The 25,588-nt window shown below is 46.6% G+C and overlaps 1 protein-coding gene across 1 annotated transcript in view; it reads right to left on the bottom strand.

The window, feature by feature from the left end:
* Nucleotides 1-21,672, bottom strand: part of LOC125282095 (ral guanine nucleotide dissociation stimulator-like) — a 105,269-nt gene extending 83,597 nt beyond the window's left edge. The window contains exon 1 of the mRNA XM_057312997.1: nucleotides 21,498-21,672. The gene's annotated coding sequence lies outside the window, so the exon portion shown is untranslated. The remainder of the gene's footprint in view (nucleotides 1-21,497) is intronic.
* Nucleotides 21,673-25,588: the final 3,916 nt, after the last annotated feature.

The raw sequence follows: 25,588 nt of genomic DNA, 5'->3' as shown, positions 1-25,588 counted from the left end.
CGGCTTGGGTATCAGGACACCTGGTTTCTAGTACTTTAGAATTACTCCTTTTGAAGAAGAGGAAATCCCAACTCCTTGATATGACCTGTCGGTCCCTGAATGATCAAGCCCAGTCTGACTGTCATGCTATCTCCCGTGAATCCTACAAAGCAGCAACATTAAGCCATTTTCAGTGTACAGAACAACCTGTGCCCTCCTCGACACCTCCTCCACCTGGACCTTCTTCCCCGGGATGACCTGGACGCATGTGCGGTAGGAGCCGTGCCCTTCCCCCAGGTGAGACACCTCTCTCCTGTCCCCCTCAGCACGCCTTCACATGACACCAGTATCTGTGGAGTGGCTGACAAATGCCATGCACGGCCCCAGGCCCCAGGACACAAGGCAATAGACGAGAGAGACGCAGGACTCTGCGGTGGTGGAGCTTCCTGTGCAACAAACTAGAGCGGATGTTAAATCTGGCCTGTCAGTGTCTTCCTCCACCCAAACAGCAAGATTCTGGGGACAACGACAGCCTAAGTTCCGCAGCCTCAGCACCGCCATCCCAGACAAATATTTAAAGCACTATTAAATAAAACCAAAGTGAAGGTCAAAAAGCCCCAGTGCCTGCAGCAGGTAACATTTGCTCTTTAAAAGCCCTCTTTTTCTACTGTCGTTGTTTGTTTGTTTGTTTATTGCCTCTTGTCTGTTAGGAGTATAAACCTGAAAATGTCATTCAGGGAAATCTCGCGAGTCCGCTGGAACTGGCTTTATTCTCCTTACTAACCGCAAACACAAGACAGCCCAGTTACTCCCCACGTCTGGTTTCTGTTCGCCACTCTATAACCAACAGCACGCACTGGACCGAACACCTAAAACACACGATCAGAACACATCTTGATGTGTGAATGACCTAATGATGAATAAATGAGCGTATACACTGGCTTTGAGGGCCTTATAATTGCTCCTCACTCTAGTTTCTATTTTAAGGAGAATTCAAGCAGATAGCAACACCGCATTTATCAACACTGGACCTGCTGGATGTCTGCCATTTGAACAGCGGGCAGCTTAGGGCCACGTCCAGCATGGAACTACTAAAGTACAAGCATAACAATTTGAACTAGTTCAACTAGGGCAGAAAACTAGGTATTTCCCCAATCCTATAATTAAAATGCTTAAATTCTTTTGCTCCAGACAAAGAAAAATTAAACTTGGCTCATTATACAATGAAATAAATTGCCAGCTCCTTGAAGGTATTTGTAAGATGGACACTCTCTACATTTCTGGCATAAGTGGGGACATTTATACGTACACGGGGTCCTCAGGCTACTCTGAACTCTCTTCCCCCTAACATGCAAATGAGAATTTCCCACCAGTCACAACACACTCTGAATCTATGCTTCCTGAACAGGTAACGAACTCCACACGATCACTTTGCTTCTAATCGTCTCGTTTCAGTGCACAGTCCAACCTGGACAGTCCCTGACACCCGCCTCTCACTCACCCGGACAACAGTGACAACCTGCCATCTGCGGAGGGTGTGATGTCATAGCAGTCTCTCCCAAGTGCTTTACAAGCACCAGCTCTGGAATCCTCACAGCCCTAACTGATTACTACTCTTGTTCCATTTTGCATGTGAGAAAACAAAGTCCAAAAAAACTTAAGACATTTTCCAAGGTCACACAGCAGACAAGGGAGAGAGAAATCAGGCACTCAAACACCAGCTTACCTTAGAATCACGATGCTATTCTGGCTTCCCAAGTTACCCAGATATTATTACTGTTAAAACAATGGACATGATTTGGGCTTTCCAAAGCAAACATGACAGAAAGATTCTTTCTGAAGCTGAGTAACAGTCAACATGACACACTGCCATATTAGAAGATCTCTGGCTTGAATTAACCATGCAGGCTGAGCCCCTGGCAGGAAATGGTCCGCTTGATGCTAACTGCCAAATAAAGCCCCAAACCACTGTTTCTCAATGCACAACATTCTAACCATTTAAATTATCTGTGAAGGTCTCTAATGTCCAAAATATATAACCACTTCACACAGGTGTCCCTTCCTCTAAGCTCAGTGTACCAAAGGTTTCTGCACTCAGGCAAGCCGTAGTAACCTGTACTGAAGAACACAGGTCAGAAGAAACTTTCTGAAAAACCAAAAATGTATAAAGAATGCAAACATGATTATGAAAGTTATCTGGGCAAACAAAAGCTTCTTTACGCTTCAAAATAATTTTCTAGTCAAACACATTCTAATACTAGACAGTGGAGCAGCTCATAGGTCATAGGTCACTGCATCCCATTCATCTGTGTGCCAGCGCATGGTACAGGGTCTGCGGTCCAACCGGTAGTAAGCTACTGATGATGTGAATACATTAGGGAAATGAAGAGGCAATATTACTAATTGCTGAAAAACCGGTATTAGGAACAACAACAACAACAATAAATCGCCCGTTCTACATGCAGAGTACACGGTGAATACCAACTGCTTGCACTTCTTAGATACGCTGGTCAAACTCATCAGGGAATAAGATTAGCTTTTAAATCCCCACAACAGAAATAACTACATCACTGGGAACTGTATTTGCTGAACCTCAGGCTGATTCTTCTCTAACTAGCCATGTACTAAGAACTATGTTCTGTCACATTTGTCAAAGAGTTATGATAATCTCCACTTAACAGATAAGAAAACAGATTTAGAGCTTAAGGAACCTGGTCAACATGCAAGGAATAAGAATCGAATCTGAGGTTCAAAGCAAGACCTATCCAACACCCATCCTCTTAACCACCATTCTGTTCTACACTGTAAATAATATCCATAGAAAATTCCACTGCGCAAAGGCTCATTAAAAATACGAAAGAAACACTATTCTACTCAAATTAATTAATAGGCACAGTTAACATATTCAAGACAAGACAACGCTTCAATGGTACACAAATGAACGAATGGGCTACTAAGGTATACCTAAGGGTCATTCTGTCTACCTGAGAGAGGCACCAAAGGAAGGACCCATGAACCAAATGCGTGCAGTACTTAGCAGGAAATCTCCTGCAAGGCCTGGGAGTGGTAAGTGATCAAGAGACACAGTCGTGCGGGCATCACTGGCCTCGGTGGAACTGGAGATCACTACCTGGACAAATGGAAGCAGTTTGCAAAGCGAAGGGTCCCAGATCTAGGTAAGGAAGACGAAGCACATTCCCTCCTGCCTCTCCTAGAAAGAGCAACTAGGAAGGCTGGAAAGAGTAACTGCAGAAGCTCTCTGACCACTCTGAAAAGTAAACTGCAGCGGGGGGATTAGGAAGCAAGACTGGATTTAAACCACGACCAAAATCAGCAGATTTCAATACAATGGAAAGTCTCCTTGCATGATATCCTAAATGGGGAGGGCACACCCCAAACTTATTCAGCATAGGAAGAACCAGAAAAGCGTCAATTCCCGTGGGAGGAGAAAATCAACACAAGCCAATATCAAGAAGGGAACAAATATGACAATCAGCCCAGAGGGACTTTAAAACAACTACTGTACAAATAATTCCACAAACAAGCATACACACAACATACTCGATATCGCAAATTCTTCTTTTCCTTTTCTCTCTTAAACCCACTGGCTCTGGCCCCCACCACTCCACGAACTTCTCCCTCTAAGACTACCAACGACCTCTGCACTGCTCAATCCAATCATTAGAGCCCAGGGCTCGTCCTTTCGACAACTGACAAGAGCTGATCTCCCACTCATGTTCTCGTGATTTTCTTCTTACCCCACCGATGGCTCCCTCCTTCCAGAGTCGCCCAGGGCTCTGTCCTTTCTCCTCTCAGCTATGCTTACCTCCCAGGCAAGCTCATTCAAATGCTGCTTCTATGCTAACAAAGCTAAAACTTGTCCCTCCGGCTCAGCCCGACTGCCTGGCCTTGCGCTGGACTGACCGCTGTTCACTCTGCACCGCAGCCCCACCGCGGCCTGCTCCTGCGCATCACCGAGACGGCAGAGCTACTTCTCCCAAAACCCCTTCCTGCTACAGCTCAGGGCGGCGGGCAGTGAACGCTAATAAGAGGCAACGTGGGCAAAATGAAGAGAAACATCATTCTCTTCAACTCTGCCAGCCCTCCCAGAGGTAGGGATGGATTCTAATTCCCCGTACGACTAATTGTCGAGAATGGCCCGGGTTTTCCTGACCAAACCCTGGCAGGTGTACTCTCTGCCGGGCCTGCTTGTAGGCTCCTTGGGGAAGTGGAGCATCACCGAAGAGAACTCAGTGAAACGTCCGACACCTCCAAGCCCAGGTGCTGACTGGCCCGCCCCCTCCACAAACCTTCCTACACACAGCCTTCTCCGTTCACGACAACGTCCGCCTTCCAGCTGCTGAGGCGAGAAACAACGGACGTCATCCCTGCCGCCTGTCTTCCTCCCACATTCCCCATCCAGTCTTGTCAGCAAGTAATGTTGGTTCTTCCCACAAAAGAGGCCCAGACGCTGTCCCCTCGCCATCATGCTCACCAACACCATCGTGACCGGAGCCACCATCCCTCACCGAAATGACTACAGCACTCCGGAACAGGCCTCCCCGCTCCCAGCCCTGCCACCCTAGCATACACGCTCACCACGGCAGACCGATTCCAAGCCTAGATCAGACGGCATCGCTTCTCTGCTCCAAACCCTAAATGGTCCCTCATCTTACATGGATGACAACAGAGAGTCAGTGAAGGAACGAGGCGAAGGACTGAGCCAACAGGTGTTCCCCACACTGCTAGGCTGTTTGTTCAAGGGGTCAATGGGACTGAAGAAGGGGCCTCTGAGGGCAGTCAGTGTGGAACTGCTGGTGAGAACACTTTTAAAGATATTAAGAAAACCCTGATTTAATACAACCTGGAGTAGAATCTGCTAAGACACATTATAACTGATGACAGTAAAAATATCTGCAGAGCAGAAAAAGGGTTAGCTGGAAAATTTACAATGATGAAAATATAAGTTGCTTAAAGCATTTAAACTATGGTTATTCAGTCTATCATTCATGAGCAGGAGCTTTCTGGAAAGTATTCGAACCCATCATGTGTTACTGAGCCAGTAGTACCAACGGCAACCTCATGAAATAGCCTGACTTGTCCTACCACACTGCAGTTCAATGGTTTGTGCAAGGCTCTGTTGTGACTTTTCAACCGCAGAGCCAAGACTGAAATCTACTTGAAAAAGACCCCCCCCTTTACTCATCACTATTACCAAACACTCAATTGCTTCGGAAATTAGCTTTTGCTCCTACATGTTAACATTTCTTCATGAGCTCAGCCTAAATTGACAAGGCACAGCAGCGCTCATATGAGGGACTTCGGGCAGTGAAGGCATTTCAGTGGCTGCAAGCATCTTACTCACAAGCAACGTCCGACGCGGCCACACGGCTCCCCCGCCGCCACAAGTTAGAGCAGCGCCTGCTGACTCACTCGGAGGAGCGTGCAACTCCTGACCTCAGGGTGGAGTTCACGCCCCACGCTGGGCATAGCGGCTAATTAAAAATGAAAAAAATTAAAAGTTAAAGAGAGAAGTGGATTTATGTCCCCACACAAACGTGTAGCAGATGTGTTTTGAGCTCAAACTACAGTTCCAGCGGCATTTCTCAAACCTCAATGCAAGTACAATGAAAATTCACGTATCTCAAACCCACTTCACCGAGCAACTGAGGCACTTCCATCAGACCATCCATCGGAGAGAGGAATCTGCGCTGTAATGACGTGCGGAAAGGCAAACATCAAAAAGAATCTAGTGGAATTCTATCGATGTCTGCCAAACGATGAATACACTAAACTGAAATGATATGCTCCCGAACTGGTATCAGTGTGCAAGAGCACCTACGAGTATGCAGACACTGTCAGAGATGACATCTGTAACCTTCCGTGACGATCAGCCCCGAGACTGAACATTTGTCATTGGTTGTGATGATACGGAACACTACCTGTGAGCTCCAATTACAAAACATGTTATCCAACCCTCCCCCGAAAAAAAATTCCATTCTTATTAGACCTGTATTAAAATATATATACATACTCAACTATTATTTGAAATTCTGTCAATAAAAATTTTATAGATATTAGTGTTCTCTCCTGTTATGTAAGTACTTACATAATATCCTTCATTTTGCCTCTTAGTCTGCAAAACCTAAAATATCTACCATCTGCCCCTTCACAAAGAAGCCTGCCGATCCGTTTCAGTCATCTTCCCCAGATCTTCTGACCACAGGTACAGCTAAGGCACATACCACATATCTTTAACTTCTCAGCTGTTTTTTTCTTTTTAACTCAAGTCTGTCATTTTACCTTTATTCCTTATAAATTTTACCTTGTTGATTTTAGCACTTCATTACAACCTGTCGAAGTATTTTCAAATCCTGATTCTAAAAATGAACGGTCTCCCAGCATTAACTCCTGTTCTTTACTCAAATTCTTGATGAAAACATTACGACAGGTGTCAAGTATGACACACTTCTGGAGACATCTTCACTTGGGTGCAGAAATTCTGGTATTTTAGTTTTGTGGCAAATTACACTACATGTGGTTGCAATGTATCTTCTACCTACAAGCAGTAATTTCTTTTCTTTTTTTTTGGAAGATTTTATTTATTTATGTGACAGAGAGAACACAGCAGGCGAGTGGGAGAGGAAGAAGCAGGCTCCCAGCGGAGGAGCCCGATGTGGGACTCGATCCCGGAACGCCGGGATCACACCCTGAGCCGGAGGCAGATGCTTAAGGACTGCGCTACCCAGGCGCCCCAAAAGCAGTAATTTCTTGAACTCCCTAGTAATGACAGGAATAACAATTTACTTTCTAGGCTGTATGCAGGAAAGGATTAAGCTTGCCCCAGGGAAGATTTGGCCATTGCCCAGCTCCTGGGAAGTCACCTCTGAGCCTTTGGAATCCCCTGCCTGATAAGGCGGTCTTTGTTTAGCTGGGGGCCTTCGGCCACACCAGACAGTCCATGCTAACAATTTGATTTCTGGTGGAGCCTTGGGCCACACACGACACCAGTTTGATCTCCAGAGGGATTGGAGACTAAACTCAGCCATGTAGGCAGTGCCTATGGGACAACCCCCAATACATATCCTGGACACCAAGGCTCAGGTGAGCTTCCCTGGTTGGCAGCATCGGTGCTGGGAGAAGTCAGCACACCTGCACTGCGAAAGGACAACTAAAAGCTCATGCTTGGTCTTCCCTGGACTTCGCCCGGTGTGCCTTTCCTTCACTGACTTCTGTCCGCATCCTTGCCCTGTAATAAACCATAACCATGAGGATAATGGCTTCTCGCAGTTCTCTAAGTCCTTCTAGTGAACCACGGAACCTGCAGGTAGTCTTGGGGGCCTCCCAAACTCTAGGTCCTGATGATTTACAACGTCCTTACAGCAACACTACAGCAGTGTTCTTTCAGCACGAGGAGATGCTAGTTTAAAATGCAGGTGACAGGGGCGCCTGGGTGGCACAGCGGTTAAGCGTCTGCCTTCTGCTCAGGGCGTGATCCCGGCATTATGGGATCAAGCCCCACATCAGGCTCCTCCGCTGGGAGTCTGCTACTTCCTCTCCCACTCCCCCTGCTTGTGTTCCCTCTCTCACTGGCTGTCTCTGTCTCTGTCGAATAAATAAATAAAATCTTTAAAAAACAAATAAAATAAAATAAAATAAAATAAAAAATAAATAAAATGCAGGTGACAGGCTTCCACATCAGCAATGATCATCCAACATCTCTATGGGATAATACCAGGCATTTGCATTAAAAAAAAATTTTTTTTTGAGAAAGAAAAAGCCAGATCACGAGGCGGTGGGGCAGGAAAGGAGACTCCACACTGAGCACAGAGCCTGACACAGGGCTGGATCTTATGACCCTGAGATCATGACCTAAGCCCAAAACAAGAGTAGGACGCTTAACTGACTAAGGCACCAGGCCCCCCTGCCTGCATCTCTCATATACTCTCCTTGGTGATTCTTACATACACTACTTTCAGGACCACTGATGTACCCAAAAGCTTCCTGAGGCAGTGACCGTCTTTTTTTTTTTTTTTTAATTTACTTACTTACTTACTCACTTATATAATCTCTACACACAACGTGGGGCTTAAACTCACAACCCCAAGATTAAGAACCACATGCTCCACCCACTGGGCCAGCTAGGCACCCCAGGACTGTCTTCTTTTTAATGAATCCCCATCAGGACAAGATGCTCAAGAGTCAAGAGTGACTCAGGACAATGCTCTGAATCTGGTAGAGAAGTGAGAACAACTGGCATTATTAGTCTTCTAAAACTTAGACTATATACACGTGTGAGATTTGTTTTGTCATTCCTCAAATATCCAAGACAATGTAGAAATAAATGACTGAATGCAAACCACAAGTTACTTGGATACAGTGTGAACAACGGATTCAACGGTGTCCATTTCTCACCCATTTTTCAATTACATCCATTTTTTTCAATCTCCTGACAGTTAATAGGAAACCTGAGTTTTAGAAGCTGTCTTCATACCCTTCTCATCTACTAAAAAGATCACCCGTGAGCTAAAGGTCAAGACAGCTGAGAGAATCTTGAGAGTTCTCCTCTGTCAGTATCAAGGAGCCATTTACCCAAGGAGCCTTACCCAGTTATTTCTTCATCTCTAAAGTGGGAGCCCCGGACCAGTTGATCCCTAAATTTAGATCAACCTCTAAAATCCTAGACTACCTAAAACAATAAAAATAAAGGAGGCAAACACCCAGTGGAAAAGTTTAGAATTTCCAATGAAATAGTTGAAAGGGCAGACTCAAAGACGAAAATCAAACATCAACTCTTCACCAACCAAATCATCAACCGTCACCCGACAAAAATTAATTCATATGTAGACAACTTGCATTTAAACTAAGTTACTCCTGCTACCTCTTTTATCAAGTCAATTCCTTAGGACACAACTAATGTATTTTTCCCAAAGCAGAAAGCAAAGCTTTTTTTTGCCATGACACAGCCAAGGAGACGCCAAACTTTTTACCTACACTGGAATCACAATTATCCCCAGCCTGAAATCTTAAGGGTGATATTTTAAACAGCCTAGGGTTTTTCACTTCTAACGTCTACACCATCACTGAATTCCATCATTTCTTAGATCTTTGCCATTCATGACACTTGGCCCTTAATGGAGGTCACAGTCCTGTCAACAGGAAAAGGGAAACTTTCTCAGACATAAACCCATTTCCAAACGCTCCCCTCTAAGCCTCAACTTCTATAGGGCAGCCATATATCACCAAAAACAGCAAATCTCTGCACGGACTGCTATAATCCAGAGTCTGTAATTCCTAAATTACATATAACGCTAATGTCAAACACGAACCAATCCAGTTTAGACTCCAGGACACCACATTCATCTGCCTGGTGCGAACATAAACCACCAGCTGCCCAGTTCCTCCTGCATCTGTTCACGGAAGAGCTAACTGTAACAGGACGAGTTAGGTACTGTCTTACAACTATTAACTATCAACGCACTTCTGAGCGGACAGAAAAACTACACTCCTTTTTGGAACGAACACAGCCAACTAAAAGTGACACTGGTCCATCTCTCAGAGCCATGGGACTGTTAAGATATTCCTAATAGTTTATAAACTTTAGCTTCATCTCATGTACAACAGCATGTTGAAACATCCATGCCAACGAGAGTCCCAAACTTTCCTGGCTGGCCTTCTATGTACAAAAACCGGGCCTTGTTTTGTCTCTCGGAGGCCAGGGGAGACATCTGCACTGCTGGCTGGTAGACCTCGGTTGGTACAGTTGGGCTCAGGTGACAGCTTCATGTGCCTGTGTTTTATGTAGCGGTCTGGGATGTATGACACTTACAGTAACAGTCCTGTGATTTGGATGCTTAGCTTTCCCTTACAGCCTCACACCCGGGCAGAGTGTCAGACATCCACAGTCCAATAACAAGGAGTGCCCCCGCCTTGGGCTGGGCTCACTTTTGATAATGGGACGAAAGCCCAAGCATCCTACCCCAGGAAAACAGCTCATGTGCATACACACAATTCTGCGTACCGTTTCTGGGGTTCATGGACCTAGGAGAGAGCATTTCCTCCTTAAGCAACAAACAGTCTGATCAGTAAGCACTTAAAAACAAAAAGATCTTCATGGACTTTTCACCAAGGGAGAAATCTGGGAGCCATCCTGGAATTGCTCTGGACACCCCCTCTCTCAGCCCTGGCTCTTCATTTCCCAGGTCAGAGCCTGGAGACTGGCTGAGAAACAGGCTTCAAATCACCCTCTCTCCAGTTCCTCAGTCACGCCCTTAATTAAGGCCTTCTTCACTTGTGTGTACAACGTAATTGTAGAATTAAAAGGACACAGGCTGTTAGATTGGACCATCTGAACTTTGCCCATCACTTTACTAGCTGGGCGACAGACACCAGGCAGCCATTCCCTTAATGACAAAGGCTTGGCTCCTCTCCCTTCTGAAGCGCATGACTGCAACACCTCCTTGACCGACCCTTGTACTAGTTAGCCACCCGCTTGCCATAGGAATCTGCTCCCGTCAGAATCAACCACACGCTGCTCTGATCTTGTCAATAGTATCAACCCTACCTCCTTCTCGACCCAACCCTTTCTGTACTCCTAAACACTAGTAAAAACATCCAGTCTCACAGACCCCAGCCTCTCCCACCTCTGCACCGTTAGAGCGGGCATGTCCTCCACGAGGCCCTGCCTGCTTCCCACCTTCCACTCTCTTTCTACAGATCCCTGCAGACAGCCAGACCTGCAGAGGTCACGGCATCTGGTCCACAGCCAGTTTCTGTATGGTTCTGGGCTAATCAAGGTTTTTACCCTTTCAAGGTTGTTTAAAAAAAAAAAAGGCAGCTATGTGACAGGCCCTATGTGGCCTACAAAGCCTGAAATGTTTACTATCTAACCTTTAACAGAGAAAGTTTGCTGACCTCTGAGCGTGACCGTGACGGGGACATGCCCTCCAGGTCCTCAGAGCACTCTGCTCTGGCACTATCACTGCAGGCATCACACTGCACGCTGACTGCCTCACTCCCCTCCTGTCTGTGCCCCTGGGGGCTGACACTACACCAGGCACAAGACAGGTATTTAATACTGTTGACTCCTGAACAACTGGGTCCACGTATACACAGATTTTTTTTGATACATGCCGCATAGTAAATGTAGTTTCTCATAATTTTCTCAACATCCTCTTTTCTCTAACTCACCTTTTTATAATACAGTATATGATACACATACAAAATATGTGCTAACTGCCAATTCTCAACTATGGGGAAGGGTCCGGCGGCCCGCACTGTTCAGGGGTCAACTGTCCTGGCACTTTACATGTGTACACCATCCCACATAGTAACTGCACGCAGAGCTTCAAAGATCACAGATACTAGAGTTTATATAGACAGTATCAGAAGTCACGTGACTAAAGGCAACGCACCAGGATTTGTACCTCAACCTCCTGTTTCCTAGTTAAGATGGTCTTTCTACTAAAAAGACCTGCTTCTCTACACAAACTACGATACCTAGACATCTTTGATTACTAATACCTGAGACTTTAGCTAAGGGTAAAATTTAATTTTTGACTCGCTATTTAATTTTGATAATTTTCAAATTACTGCTACTTTTTGTAAATTAAAGAAAAAAGAAAGAAACAGACACCCTAAGGAAACACTAGGCAGATATTTCTAAATTAAATATCAGTACTTAGTGGTTTTCTACTCAGTGCACCACAGCCTCCCATGATCCCACCTATACCGGTCTGAGAACCCACACCACCTTAGAGACAGGCTCCATGATACGCCTGTCAAAGAGGCTCAATCCTCTGTCTAGCTGTGCCTGCTCTAGGCAGACTTCGGAAAAAGTCAAGAGTCCGGCCAGCACTGTGTAAGAGAACGCTCCATGACGATGAAAATGTCCCATCTCTGCACTGTCCGAGGTGGTAGCCACTAGCCACACCTGCATACTGAGCACCCAAACTGGGGCTAGTGTCACTGTCAAACAGAACTTTTCATTTTATTTAATTTTAATTTAAATAGCCACACATGGCTAGCAATGACTACAGGAGACACAGATCCAAGTCTAGACTCCAAACACTGCAGTGAAATAAAACACACTTTTCCCTGTATCCTTAACTACAGGCTATGTTATCTGGCCCAATCATTCCCCTGAAAAAGACTAAAAAAGATGGACAGAATACTTTAAAATCTTAAAATCAACCAGAAACTGACAAGACAATAAGGAAAGAACAGGCCAAAATTAAAGTGAAATCAGGAACCCAAAGAGATGAACAAGCACAGAAACCACCTCTGCCCTGCAGTCATTTGCCAATTCTGAAAATTTTCAACTTTCATTTTTACAACCATGCAGGGAAAGAGGAGTAAGAATCAAAAGCTGGGTCCCTTAGGGTGTTTAACCAAAAACACTCCCTCCAGAAGCAGAGCCCTAAAGGCTACAGAGCTCAAGATAAAAGAAACCAGAGGTGAATCACCTCTCCAGTAAAATCACAGCACTGGGCGGTCCAAAATACCTCAAGCCTTAAACCTGCTTTAAACTGGTTGAAGCAAAAAAGAAAAAAAAAAAAAAAAAGCTCTCTGAAGGAGCTATATCTTCATTCTATGCCTCAATAGACTCCTACAAATAATCAGAACTAAGTTAAGAATCCTACAAATAATATTCTACACCATAAATAAAAATGAATCATGGACCTAAATGTAAACCTGAAACTTTTCTAGAGGGGGATGGAGGGAAATAAAGGAGAAAACCTTTGTGACCTAGGATTAGGCAACAACTTCTTAATTACGACACTGAAAAAGCACAGTCCAGGGGTACCTGGGAGACTCAGTCAGTTAAGTGTCTGCCTTGGGCTCAGGTCATGATCTCAGGGTGCTGGGATTGAGTCCAGCAGGCAGCAGGCTCCCTGCTCAGCGGGGAGTCCCGCTGCTCCCTCTCCCTCGGCCCCTCCCCCCATCCCGCTCTCTCTCCCTACCTCGAATAAATAAATAAAATCTTTAAAAGAGAGAGAGAGAATGCAAAAACAAACCATAGCATGAGAAAAAAGCACAGCACACATCTGACAAAACTTGTATCCAGAATATATAAAGAACCCACCAATAAGAAAAAAAATTTAATAGGCAAAAGATTTGAACACCAAAAGATACACAGGTGGCAAAACCACAAAGAAAAACCATTACACACCTATCGGAATGGCTGAAAAGCTAAAAGACTAACCATACCAAATGTTGCTCCAACGATCCAGCGTGACTGGAACTCTCACACAAAGCTGGGAGGAAGGTGAAATGGTTCAGCCATTCCAGGACAGAGTTTGACACTTTCTCAAAAAGCCAACATAGGCCTACCACAGGATCCAGCCATTACAGTGCTAGACCCAACCATTTCCAGGAAAAACAAAAGCCGATGGTCACATGAAGACTTGAGCAAAATTATTCAAAGGCTTTATTTGTAATAACTCAAACCAAAAAACGACTCTCCACACACTGATCACGTTCGACGTCATCCCAAGCAACAGCAGGAAGAAATTCCTTGCAAGTCAGCAAGGGATTCTAAAACAGATACAGATCTGCAAAGGGTCAAGGAGGGCCAAGGTATGCTTAAAAAGGAACCAAGTGGGAAGAGTTCCACAATAAGACCTGTTATAAAACTAAAATAATTGAAGCAACTTAAACTGGGCAGTACCAGTGGAATTCAAGAAAGTCCAAAACAGATGCACATACACACGGACCTTTCATTTCCAAGAAAAGGGGCACTGCAGAGCGCTGGGGGAAAGATGCTCTTTTCAATGAACGGTGTTCGGACAACTAGCCTGTCCACAGGTTAATGAAGCTGGATTCCTTCTTCAGATTATGCACCAAAACCAATTCTGAGAGAATTACAAAGTTAAAGGTTAAAAGCAAAAGTATAAAAGCATTTAGAGAATAAATGAGGAACTAGTTCATGACCTCAGGGCAGGGAAAGACACAAAAAGCTTACAAAGGAAAAGACTGACAAATGGCACTAATTAAACTTAACTTCTATTCATAAAAAAAAAAAAAAAACACAAAAAAACCACTGAGTCAGTGAAACTGCATATGACAAAGTGGGAAGAGACAGCAGCAAAATACATAACCAACAAAGAATGTGTGTTCTGAATATATATAGTCTACAAATCAATTTAAAAATAACCTAATAGAAAAATATGGGCACTTCGAAAAACAGTGAATCCGAATGGCCAGTAAATGTATAAAAAGATGTGCAACCTCACTGTAACCAGGAAAAGGCTATTTAAAACCACAAGGCAGCAACACAGCAGAAACCACCAGAAGGGGCGGGGCGGGGCGACTGACACAAGACCAGAGCAGGGCTGAAGCAGTCATTAGAGAGAAGACTGGGGGGCGGCTGGAGCCTCCCAGCACAGAGGGGAGCAACAGGAGACTCCCTCACTGAGAGGTGCTCCAGGCCAGGCGCTCTGATGTACATTTAGTGGGGTCACAGTCTATAACTGACTATAAACTAGAACTTTAACTTCACTTGACCAATGTAAGGAGAAAGAAACTGTTTCAGATCACTTTTTCCCACCAGCTCATTCCTTTTATTTTCTCCATCACAGGGCTACACCACTGACTCAGTCTGATGGGGGCCAGAAGAGGTACGTGGAAACATCCTTTGTACTTCGCATCCACATTATGGTAACCTAAGTCCACCCGTCTGTCCCTAATTCTCTTCTCTACCTTAGTAACAACTTCATGTACTTCAAGGTCACAAGGCCCCCTCAGCAGGAGCACAGACTCTTCTTCAATCATTAAACCAATGACTGAGGGCCAACCCACTATAGTAGGAGGAGGAAGCTGTGAAGGACCCACAGATACGTACAGGATAATACAGAGTCCCTGTCCCTAAGCTCACAATATTCTATTTGCCTTCAGGTGCGTCCAACTCTGCATAAGACATAGCAGAAAGTAAGCATATCACCAATTCCATCTTTGAACACTAACTTTTATCCAGCTCTGATCTTAGGGAAAAAATAAAGGACAAAGGCAAAACAATACATATTAAATTTAGATATGACTTTAATGCTAGGCATAGAATCAATTCACACAATACTGTTTTAGTAGTCACCCCAAGACTTGGAAATCATCCTGACTCTAGTATAAGCAAGCCAATCTCTCAACACCAAAACAAAACCACCAGGGAACACGTGCCTTGAGCACCCACATATACACACTTTCCTGCTATCTGCCAAAAACCACAAGTCCAGGGGCCATACAAATTGCTATTTCAATGCAAAATCATTTATTTAAAATCCAAACCAAGATTCAAAAGAATTTAATGACCTCAGCATAAAACATTCAAAATCCCTAAACAAAATTAGTTGTGAGGTCTTCCCAAGACTCTAGAAAACCTGAAAAACATACTGAAAAAGAGTCCTGAAGTGAAGGCAATCTCACTAGCAAATCTAAGTGGTCAGAAGCCAAACACATGCCTCTGCCATTTACGACTGATTTTTTGCCTGCTACGACTTGCATTTCTCTTAAAACACTCTCAAGTAGTGGTTGACAGACATTAGCATGCAACAGAAGCTCCTGGACAGCATGTTCAAACAGACTGCAGGCCCCACCCCCCGAGTCTGATTCAGGAGGTCAGAGGTGGGGCACGAGCACAGGCATTTCTAACCCGGCCAAGTGATGGTGATGCAGTTGTACTTTGAGAACCACTGCAAACAACCAGTTTACTGGTTTACTGTGGTGTGCGCACGCACGTGTTTCCCTTCGCAATAAGCAAGACCAAGGGGAACTTGCTGAGGAAGAACAAACTCTTTTTTTTACCCAAATACTGACTTTTCTTGCCTGAGTGAAGGTAAGGGACCTGTTGCTCAAAACGTTTACTCTGAACAACAACGTAAAAGACTCTCTAAGCAGATCATCGGAAGGCCGGTGTGTCATGGAACTGGCATTACAGTGTTAGGAAGATGGATTTTTTTTTAAAGATTTTATTTATTTATTTGACAGAGAGAGACAGCCAGCGAGAGAGGTAACACAAGCAGGGGAAGTGGGAGAGGAAGAAGCAGTCTGCCAGCGGAGCAGGAAGCCCGATGTGGGGCTCGATCCCAGGACCTTGGGATCATGCCCTGAGCCGAAGGCAGATGCTTCACAACTGAGCCACCCAGGCGCCCCTGGGAAGATGCATTTTTAAAAATGGTTTCAGGGCATAATGTAAAACCCTTGTAAAGTACATGATGAATCCAACTGATTAGTAAAAGATACATTAGAGCTTCTAGACCAGTCATCAAGGATCTTTTATAAGTCCCAACTTCCTAGGTCTTCAGAATATAGAATGAGTCCTAACGAACACATGACCAATTCCTACAAAATTTCTAGAAAAAAAACATTTGAAAACCATAAAGGGACAGAGAAATGCCTTTTTCCCGCAGCTCAAGTTTCATGATATTTGTAATCTAAAATAAAGCAGACAAAGATAGAAACAGATAATCCAAGTTCTCCCTGGTATCAAGTCCTACCTGGTTTGTAAGTAAGGTTCTTTACCAAGGCAAACAAAAAACAGTGGACTGCTGACTGACGCAGGAACAGTTCTCCAACAACGAATGAGCCTGGGTTCTTTCATTCAATAAATATGGTGTCAGACACTGGGGATGCCATAGTGTGTAAAACAAAGTTTCTGCCCTCGTGTTGCTTAAATTCTATAAAAAGACACACAATGCACTACAAATATGGAATGTATAAAACCACGTCAGCTCTTTCTTCAGTCCATCAAAGACAAACACATGGTGCTTTGGTCACAAGTAGACCCAACAAGCACCTACCGTTCACAGCACAATCCAAAGCACCAGATGGCAGGACTTTTAAGATAGAAAATGGAGGCAGAAAGGAGATCCTAGGCACAGACAGCCCATAGATACAACTTTTTAGGTTCTTCTGAGCCTTGGTTTTGGTCCACTGGCCCTAAATAAAGGAGGACAGAGTACGTCAAGTCTTAAAAGCACGATGGAAAATTCTAAATCGGCGAGAACGAGCACATTCACTTCAGAAACATTTATAGAGCAGCAATGTGTTAGAGATTATAAATTCTAGGATTTACTACAAGGGGATGAAACCTGCATGAGAAATTTACAATTTACTTTTCCCTCACATTACACCTTGCTTCCCACAAAACTATATTCATAAACACTGACACCCCCCCCAAAAAAGTCACCAATGAAAAAACTCTGTAACAATGTAGAGGTTACTAAAGCACAACCTTGAACAAATAAGAAGCGTCAATCACTGCACTATGCATTATATATTTATATTTAACTGATTTTAAATTAACTTAAAATAAACAATTTTGGTATGTTCATTAAAATGTTTACCTACACCATGTTGGCCAGATCACAGCTTCATGATATGAAAGCGTCAGATTCAAACAGAAAATATAATTATTTCAACTCTCCCAGACACGGTACTTACACCTGCATGCTACTCACTCCCCCTTCGGAAGGCTGGGTTCAGATCTGTGAGACTACTGCTTCTCTAGTCCTGTCTGGTCCTAGAAGCTGCACAGAGAGTTCAGCAGGCCCAGCCAACAAGGACCTACCCCTTGTGGGCCAAGAAGCCCACGGCAAGCTCCTCGAACTCCAAACTTCCAGTGTCTCCTCTGCAAAAATGAGGATAGCAATAGCACAATCAATGGTTCTCAGGAGGAATAAAGGAGAAAAAGCATGAAAGCAATCACTTCAGGTCTGGCACGTGTCATCTCCCAGATTTAATTCATCGGTAAAAAGGTAGTGACACCTACCAACAACACACAATACCCCACACGTAGCAGTAACATTACATCTCCTCCCCTATCAGTGGAAAACATTCACATGTATGACTTTGGTCATTTTTCTTGTTCTGAAAAATGAGTTTACAGTAAATGCCAATGTATATCAATAAGATCTAGGCAGAATTCGTTTCGTTCAATACAAAGCTTGCAAGGAAAGACCTTCATGTCCTGACAAATAAGTAAACTCTGTGATGATGCTACTTGTTCCCTTCTCGGAGGCTTTCATCTGCTAAAAAGTGGCAATAGTGCCACCCAGCCAAAAACATCTATTTCATACTTTCCTCTAAAAACCATTTCATTAGTGTTTATGCAAATCAGACCATAATTAACAGCATTTGCTAAAAATCTCACCTATCCTGAAAGTTGAATTACATATGCCTATCTGAATTTTATTTCCATGATAGAGCCTAGCAAAAAAAAAAAAAACAATACAACTGTTACAGACAGGAAGAGAGGGGGTTCTTCTGGTACTTTATAATCAGAAACACATTTATGTAGTTCTGAATGGAAAGATTTGGCACCATTCCTAGAAATTAACGCCACAAAGTGGTAGACAGCAATTTCATTTCTCCTACACTAGGTTGCCTTTTGGTAGTCATGAAATGGAAGAGAGAAAAAAAAAACCTTGCACAAATGTTAGCAGAGAGAAAAAGCCATCAACGGTTCAAATAATCCACTACGAAACATGGTTTTCAGAAGAGACATAAAAAAACAACTACTTAAGGCAGCTGGCTGAGGCACTGAAACATAGGTACACCCAAACAGGAGCTGGAACCGCGCTCATCCTCTTCCACCGAGGATCCTTCTAAGGACAGAGATGCGACTTCAGATTTGAATGCTTACTGCACTCACAAACTTCCTGGAATTTACTACTATTCACTCAAATAAGGTCATTTACATTGCCCAAGTTTTCAGAATTTGCATTTTAAATAATTTCTATAGGCATCAGTAAAAATTCCCAAAGACCCCCACAGCAATATTTTGCTAATTATTTAAGGGATTTTAGAAGGAGATACAGTAATGAAATAAGTTCTTAAGCTCGAGCTTTAAGACAAAATAAACTACTACAGAAACTAAACTTTACTGGTTTACAAGCCAAAAAAAACCCCCTCATTTCACAAATGATAGAACTTTTAATTATATTGAAATTTAAAACAAGATTTTAGCTGAAAACTGTCTAAACTGAAAATGTTTACTTTCAAAAGTTAAAGACTTACATATTAAGACTTTGACTCTCATCTTTCCTGTGTTACCCTTGAGACAAGTATTTTCTCAAAATTAAGACACTTAAAAATACAGGAAAAAAGGTTTCCATAAAATCTTTAGAGATAGAGAAGTAGCAACTCAAAACTAACATCCAAAAAAGAAGAGTCATGTTCAAAATGACTCTTTACTACACGATAGAACATATACAGTACACAGAAGACACTATGATTTTTCCTGCGGGAACTAATCAGCATTTTTTTAAGGGGATATCTTTAACAATACAATTGTTATTTAGACAATTTCTCAAACTTCCCAGCGAGAAAAGTTATGTGACTTGCTGAAGAACCCAATTTTAAGAATTGGGATGTCAAGTTCTCTAATTTCCAACAATGGGCATGGAGTGCTAGAGAAACGATGTTACTGAGAAATGTTCTAATGATCCTCACTGCGGCTCCTAACTTCTGGTTTCACCGGACACTTCCACCCCATCGCACTCATGGAGCTTCACTCCTAATCACGACTCACCTTCAGCGGACCGCCGGCCTGAAAAGAGGCTGAAGTCCTCTCTCCTGTAGGGCTCTGCCCCAGGACTCTTGGCCCCAAACCTTAAACACTAAGTTCTGGATTCAATGTCTTTATTTATCCAAGGACTTGCTTCTTGATGCATCATAACCTCTGAACAATGCGTAGGTCCTTTTATTCAGTGTATATACTCAAGTCTTAGGTTGATTGTGGGATCCTTTAAAAGACAGCAATGGGTTTTAAACCATCTTTCCCCAGTTTTCATTATTAAATCGGAGTATATGATAATCACCGGAAAGATATTACTTAAAGAATGTGTAACATGGGATCTTGCTGCTTCGACAACATTTAGCACACAAATGTATTCAAGACACAAGTGGTAGGCTCATTCAGTGTTTCACCTCCAAGGACAGCCACAAAGAGAAAACAACGTACTCATAAAGACACCGGAACGCAAACTTTCTTCAGAAGTTTCATGTGTTTAAATATTGCAGGATGTTAAAAATTATCTCCAAAGTACAATGGCATGAAAAAATTACCTACATTGGATCTCAACAAAAATAAGGTGAATGCTAATTTGCGATGTATCTTTCCATCACTTCAACCTTTCAGGTTTTCAGAGATGAGACAACTGACCAGAGTTCACACACTTCCAAGAGAAGACTGCTTCCATTATGAGTTTTACAAATAAAATATTAAGGGTGAGGATCTGGTATTTCATTTCAAATAGTAATGGCCTATTTTTCCAACCTGGAAAATGTTGACATTCTATCTAAGAATCCCAGCGTTGGTCGTCTTATGTACAGATCCCCAAATCCTTACACCGCCTGCAGCCTGAACGTATTTCAACCAGTTCCCATAATTACTACATTACTATTATCTTAGTCTCACTGCCAAAAACCCAGCTGCAGGCTAACTATGCAAGAATGAGACACTGTTGAAATGACTAAAAAAAAATTTCTTTTTACCCTTAGTGCATTAAGCTAAATCCTGCAATTAAATAAAACCAAGTAACACACACACCCCTCCTCCTCCTCCTGAGAAAAGAAAGGAAACGAGAGAGAAAGAAACAGCAAGTCCTTCTTCCACCTAAGTCAGAAGCAGAGCTGGGGGCTGGGTTGGGAAGAGGGGTAAACTTGGAGGCACAATGAATAAAGGAGGTCTCCGGGGCTTTCGCCCCGAAAACCACAGGGCCACAGCAAGTTGAGCGCCAGCTGCGGGGAAGGAGCCGCCCTGATCCGGGTTCGAGGCCCACCCTTCCCTGCCTGAGGGCCAGTGAGTCCCCATATCGGGTCCGGGCTATTCCTCCGCCCCACCTCCAGGTCCCCAAGGATTTCCTTCTTCCTCCTCCTTCCTCTCTCCCCCCTTTTGTCTTTGAGGCAATCGGCCGGCTCCCAAGGAGGCCGGCTGGCCTCCCCAAGCCCCCGGCCTCCCTGTGCGCTCCGGCCTCAAGCCCCTCCGTCTCTGCGAGACCCCCGAATCCACCAACCTCCCCATCTTTCACGAAACCCCCAGGCCTTCTCACGTCCCCCAAACCTCCCCGTTTACCCGAGCCCCCGGGCTCCCCTCGTCCCCTGGCCTGCCGGAGCACGCCGACCTCCCCACAAGTCCGTCTCCACCCATCGCCGTTCTCCCAGAACCCGCCCCCTCGTCCCCCTTCCCTGGCCTCTCCTGTCCCCCCGCCGACCTCCCCACATCTCCGTCCTCCCGGAGACCCCCAGTCCGCCCCACATCTCCCGACACGCCCGCGCCCCGATCCTCCCCACAGCGCCGTCCTCCCCGGGCCCCTCCCCCGTCCTCCCCACTTCTCCGGCCTCCCCACATGGTAGGCCTCCCCAGCGGCGCGCGGCAGGGGTCCGTCTCCGCCGCATCCGCCGCGCGGACCGGCTGGTTGGCCCCGCTCGGCCCTCCGCCCGCGGGCCGCGGCCCTGCCAACCCGCAGCTCCAGGAGCCGGCCCACCCGCCCGCTTCCCGGCCCCCGCCTCCTCCCCGCACTCACTCGGACCGCGCGGGACACCAGGAGGCGAGGGCAGACCACTGCGAGGCGGCGCCGCGAATCGACTGGCGGCGCTCCCTCCAACGCCTCACGCCGCAGGCGCACAGCGGTCCCGGCCCGGCGGCGGCGGCGGCAGCGGCGGGGTTGCGCTCTCGGGTCGTGCTGCGTCGGCGCGGGCCGCGCATGCGCGGCGACCGGCTGAGGAGCGCTTCCCCGCCACGGCGCGCGCCCGGCCGCGTCCCCGCGCCGAGCTTCCGCCCCCCCCCCCCCGCCCGCCGGGAGGACCGGGCATGCGCTTGGCGGCCCGCGCTTGCCTTGCAAGCCCTGGGGCTCCGCTCCGGAGACCGCGCCGGACAGTCGCGCCTCTCATTCAGGACGGCAAGGGACTGAGCGCGCATGTGGTGGCCGGGTCTGGGGGAGCCTCGGCGGAGGCCGGGAGGGGCGGACCGCCGAACTGAGGTCCCTGGGGTCCCACTGGTGGCACTCTGCGCCGGCGGGGCTGGACCGACCTCGGGGAAGCCCTCCCACCCGCTGCCCTGCCCCCACAGCCCGGACGTGGCCCTTTTGCAGGGCCTCCCTAGCCCTCCGCCCTGCAGGGCAGCCCCAGCCCCGGAACCCGCAGGGTCGCGCCCCGCAGTGGGCCGGGGCCTGGCCCGAGTCCTCGCGCGTGTCTTCGCCAGGCTTCCTGCCCACCCCGAGGAGTTAGGTGTCCTGGGCCCCTCTGTACACAGGAGAGTGAGGCTCAGGGATGTGTTCCGTGGCATCACAGCTAATGCTGGGCTGTACTTAGATTGGATCCTGGAAAACGGCCTGAAAGAGGCTGTGGGAGGTGGCTGGAGGTAGACAGATGTGGGGCCTGCGTGCTGGTCCCTGGGCTGCAGAAAGAAGAGGAGGACCCCGGGGATCTGGGAGTCACCAGGCCAAGGGCAGCTGAGCAGACCCAGGACACCAAGTGGAAGGGGCAAAAATGCACTTGTCCAGGGGCTTCTTCAGGCATCCTTAGGAGCCTGGCCTTTGTTGTTTAGGCCGCAGGCAGCCTGGGGAGGGTTTCAAGCAGGAAGTAATATCTGATTTGTGTTCTTTAAAAAAAAAAAATGACAACCTTGCGGTAGGAAATGAAACCAGAGGCAGGGCTACTTTCATCTTTATGGCGTCACTTTGATCCTCACCACAAGCCAAGAGGGTCCTGGGATGGATCCCTGCATTGGTCTCCCCACTCAGAGGGGAGTCTGCTTCTCCCTCTCCCTCTGCCCCTCCCCCTGCTCTCGCTCTCTCTCAAATGAATAAATAAAATCTTTAAAAGAACAAAGGTAATAAATATCCCAAACTCATCATTTCCTGATGGCTTTACTACATACTGCCATCATCTATGCTCTCGTCTGTTGTATCTTTACAGCAGAAATCCACGGAAATGACATGACGAGCTGCCGACGTCTCTTCCTGACTGTGTTCAGTGAGGGCAGGCTGGCAGCTTGAAATCAGCCACGGTGGGAATATGCACCCCATGGAGACTGGCACACGCCACAAATCAGCCCCCCCCCCCCCCCCGCCACGGGAGCCTGTTATATTTACCAGCATTGCACGGTCTATGTGCTGCATGGTGAGATGACATACAGTCTGGAAACAATGAGACAGGGACATTTAAAACAAAGCTTCATTTTAGTCCAACGAAATGAAATGCGTTCTGAGCACCTGCGAATTCCATGCCCACCTCTCGCTTCCTCCACCGTTGGCTCTCCGTGATGACAGCTGTGATTTGTGAGCGCCTGGTAGATGCCAGGCGTATGAAGTTGTATTCTCTTATTATCACTTTCCGGTTCAGTGTGAATATTGTCCCATTTCATGAATGAGAAAACGGAGGCACAGAAGGGTTAAGACACTGCCCAGGATCAAACCTTTTGCTCCCTGCCTCAGGGCCTCTTGTCTGGCTCCGTGTGTACCGTCCCCCTTTCTTGCCCGAAGCAACCCAGAATCCGCGACTATGTCATTGGACATGTCGTCACTTTAAGTTCCAATTGATCTTCATATCCACTTGTTCTGCGTTTTATGAAATGTCATTTATTCTTTGGCTTGAGCGATTTTCCTTTCCATCTTCTCCACTCTCTGCGATTGCATTTAATGGCGACGTTGATAAAGCTCTTTTCTTTAAAGTGATCTAGCCAAAGCGAGGGGTACTTTATAACCTTCAACAGATAATTAATGCGTGTGACAACCCACAGACATTGCACACACTTCAGCAGGAGGATTGGGAGGAGTTCACAAGCACCGGAGCTGGAAATAAATTACAGGGGAAAGGCCTGCACCCCCTCCCTCGGGAACCCACACTCCGAGGTTGGCATCTCCTCCTTCCCGCAGCATCCTTGTTAACAGTGTCGGCAGCCAGCGTGGTCACCGTAAGGGGGAAACCGAGGCAAGGAAGTGCCTCACCCAGGGCATCAGCAAATCAGCACCAGAGGTGTGTGGGACACAGGAGTTCTGGGCAGAACCCAGCCAAGAACGGGGATTACCTCATGCTAAATCCAGTGTTTGTTGAACGACTGAATGAAGGTTTCCCTATGTACTCCTTTCTCCCCGTGATTATGTACAGCGTGTTGCCTTTGACCCTCTGGCTGTGGTTTTGTATTTCTTGACTTGCCTGCATGGTAAACTCCTTAGGGTAAGGAACAGAGTGGCCTAAGCTCCCTAAAATTGAGTTCCTTCGTGTTTACAACGGGGATCATGCGGCCGTTACAAGGAATAAGCAGCATCTGCCTAGGAAAGAGCGGGCGTCTTGTTCACAGCGCATCTCCTGCACGGATGCTCATCTGATAGGGGCCCTGGGTCTGATGCAGGAGGGCACGAGTGCCGCGGTCACCGCCCCCAATACGGACCTGTAGTTTGTAGCTCATCTCGTGTGTCGGGGAGAGTGACCAGGACTCTCTGCTCATTCCACAAACGGGCTTTGAGGACACATATCTACACAGAGAGCCTTGGGCCTAAATTGGCAGCCCAGAGCCGCCTCCACGGGCAACAAAGGAGCTCTGGGCTCTGCTTGGTTGGTAATTACCATCTCCACCTGGAAAAAACCCTGGTGACTCAGCCGGGTGGAAATGCCACCTATGCCTCAGGGACAGGAAAAGAGCTGGGACCTCGGCCAGCCCCAAAGGGAGGCAGCGGTCTGGCTCCCGGTGAAAGTCAACGTGGCTTCTCACTCGCCTCTCAGGAAAGACCACACAGCTGGGGACCCAGAGCTGCCTCTTCTGTCACGTCGCCCTGCTCAGCCTGGCGCCCCTGCTCTGTGGAAGGACAGAGGACTTAGGTGAGCTCCCGGGTGGCCCCTTGAGCTCTGAAGTCCTGCGAATTCACAAGAGGCTGACATTTAGCCTGTGGCAGGCTATCGGCGGTCCCCACCGGAGCTCTCCGGGGCCAGGACGAAGCCTGGCTCTCACACGAATTGCAAAGCCAGCAGCGAGGCTCAACAAACACATCGCTGTGCCGGCTTTAAAACAACGCTTTAGGAAACCCCCACCTCCAGCAGACGGCCGTGCGGCAGCAGGCAGATCTCGAGGACACACAACCAACCCGCCAGCTCCTCGGTGTCGCGAACCAACTGAGGTTGGTGCAGATCAGAGCAGGGCCCCAGGCGCACCTGCGAGGGGCAGGCCTGCAGACACAGACCTGACAGGGCATCAAACAAAGGGCGCTGAGCTAGGATGGTGGCGGACCAACGTGTCCGAGAGTGACAGGTTTCGGGGAAAGACTTCCATGTCAACCCGGCCAGGACCGCGTGTACTTGTCACCCTGGGATCCACCCCCTTCCAGGCAAGTGGGCGGCCTGCATTTAAATATGTGGATATGTTTGTATCTCTGGGCAGAACATAGCATTTGGGAGCGGGCGGGATGTGTCATCCTGTGTTTCTTTTCTATCCACGGGGATGCCAAGTCGGGGACTCTGGTTCAGATGAACACACTTGTTTGCCTTAAAGGGTCAGGAGGCAGAAAGTGTGACTTAGAACGGCCCCATGCAGCTCTGTGGGTGATGTGTTCTGGGTCGTCCTTGAGGCCTGACACATGGGAGCAGCTTCTGCATCCAGCTGTCTCCTTCCAATTGATAC

This window comes from Ursus arctos, unplaced genomic scaffold, assembly GCF_023065955.2.
Source record: "Ursus arctos isolate Adak ecotype North America unplaced genomic scaffold, UrsArc2.0 scaffold_16, whole genome shotgun sequence".
Taxonomy (NCBI): Eukaryota; Metazoa; Chordata; class Mammalia; order Carnivora; family Ursidae; genus Ursus; species Ursus arctos.
The sequence above is the reverse complement of the archived record's forward strand: the minus strand, read 5'-3'. Positions and strand labels throughout refer to the sequence as shown.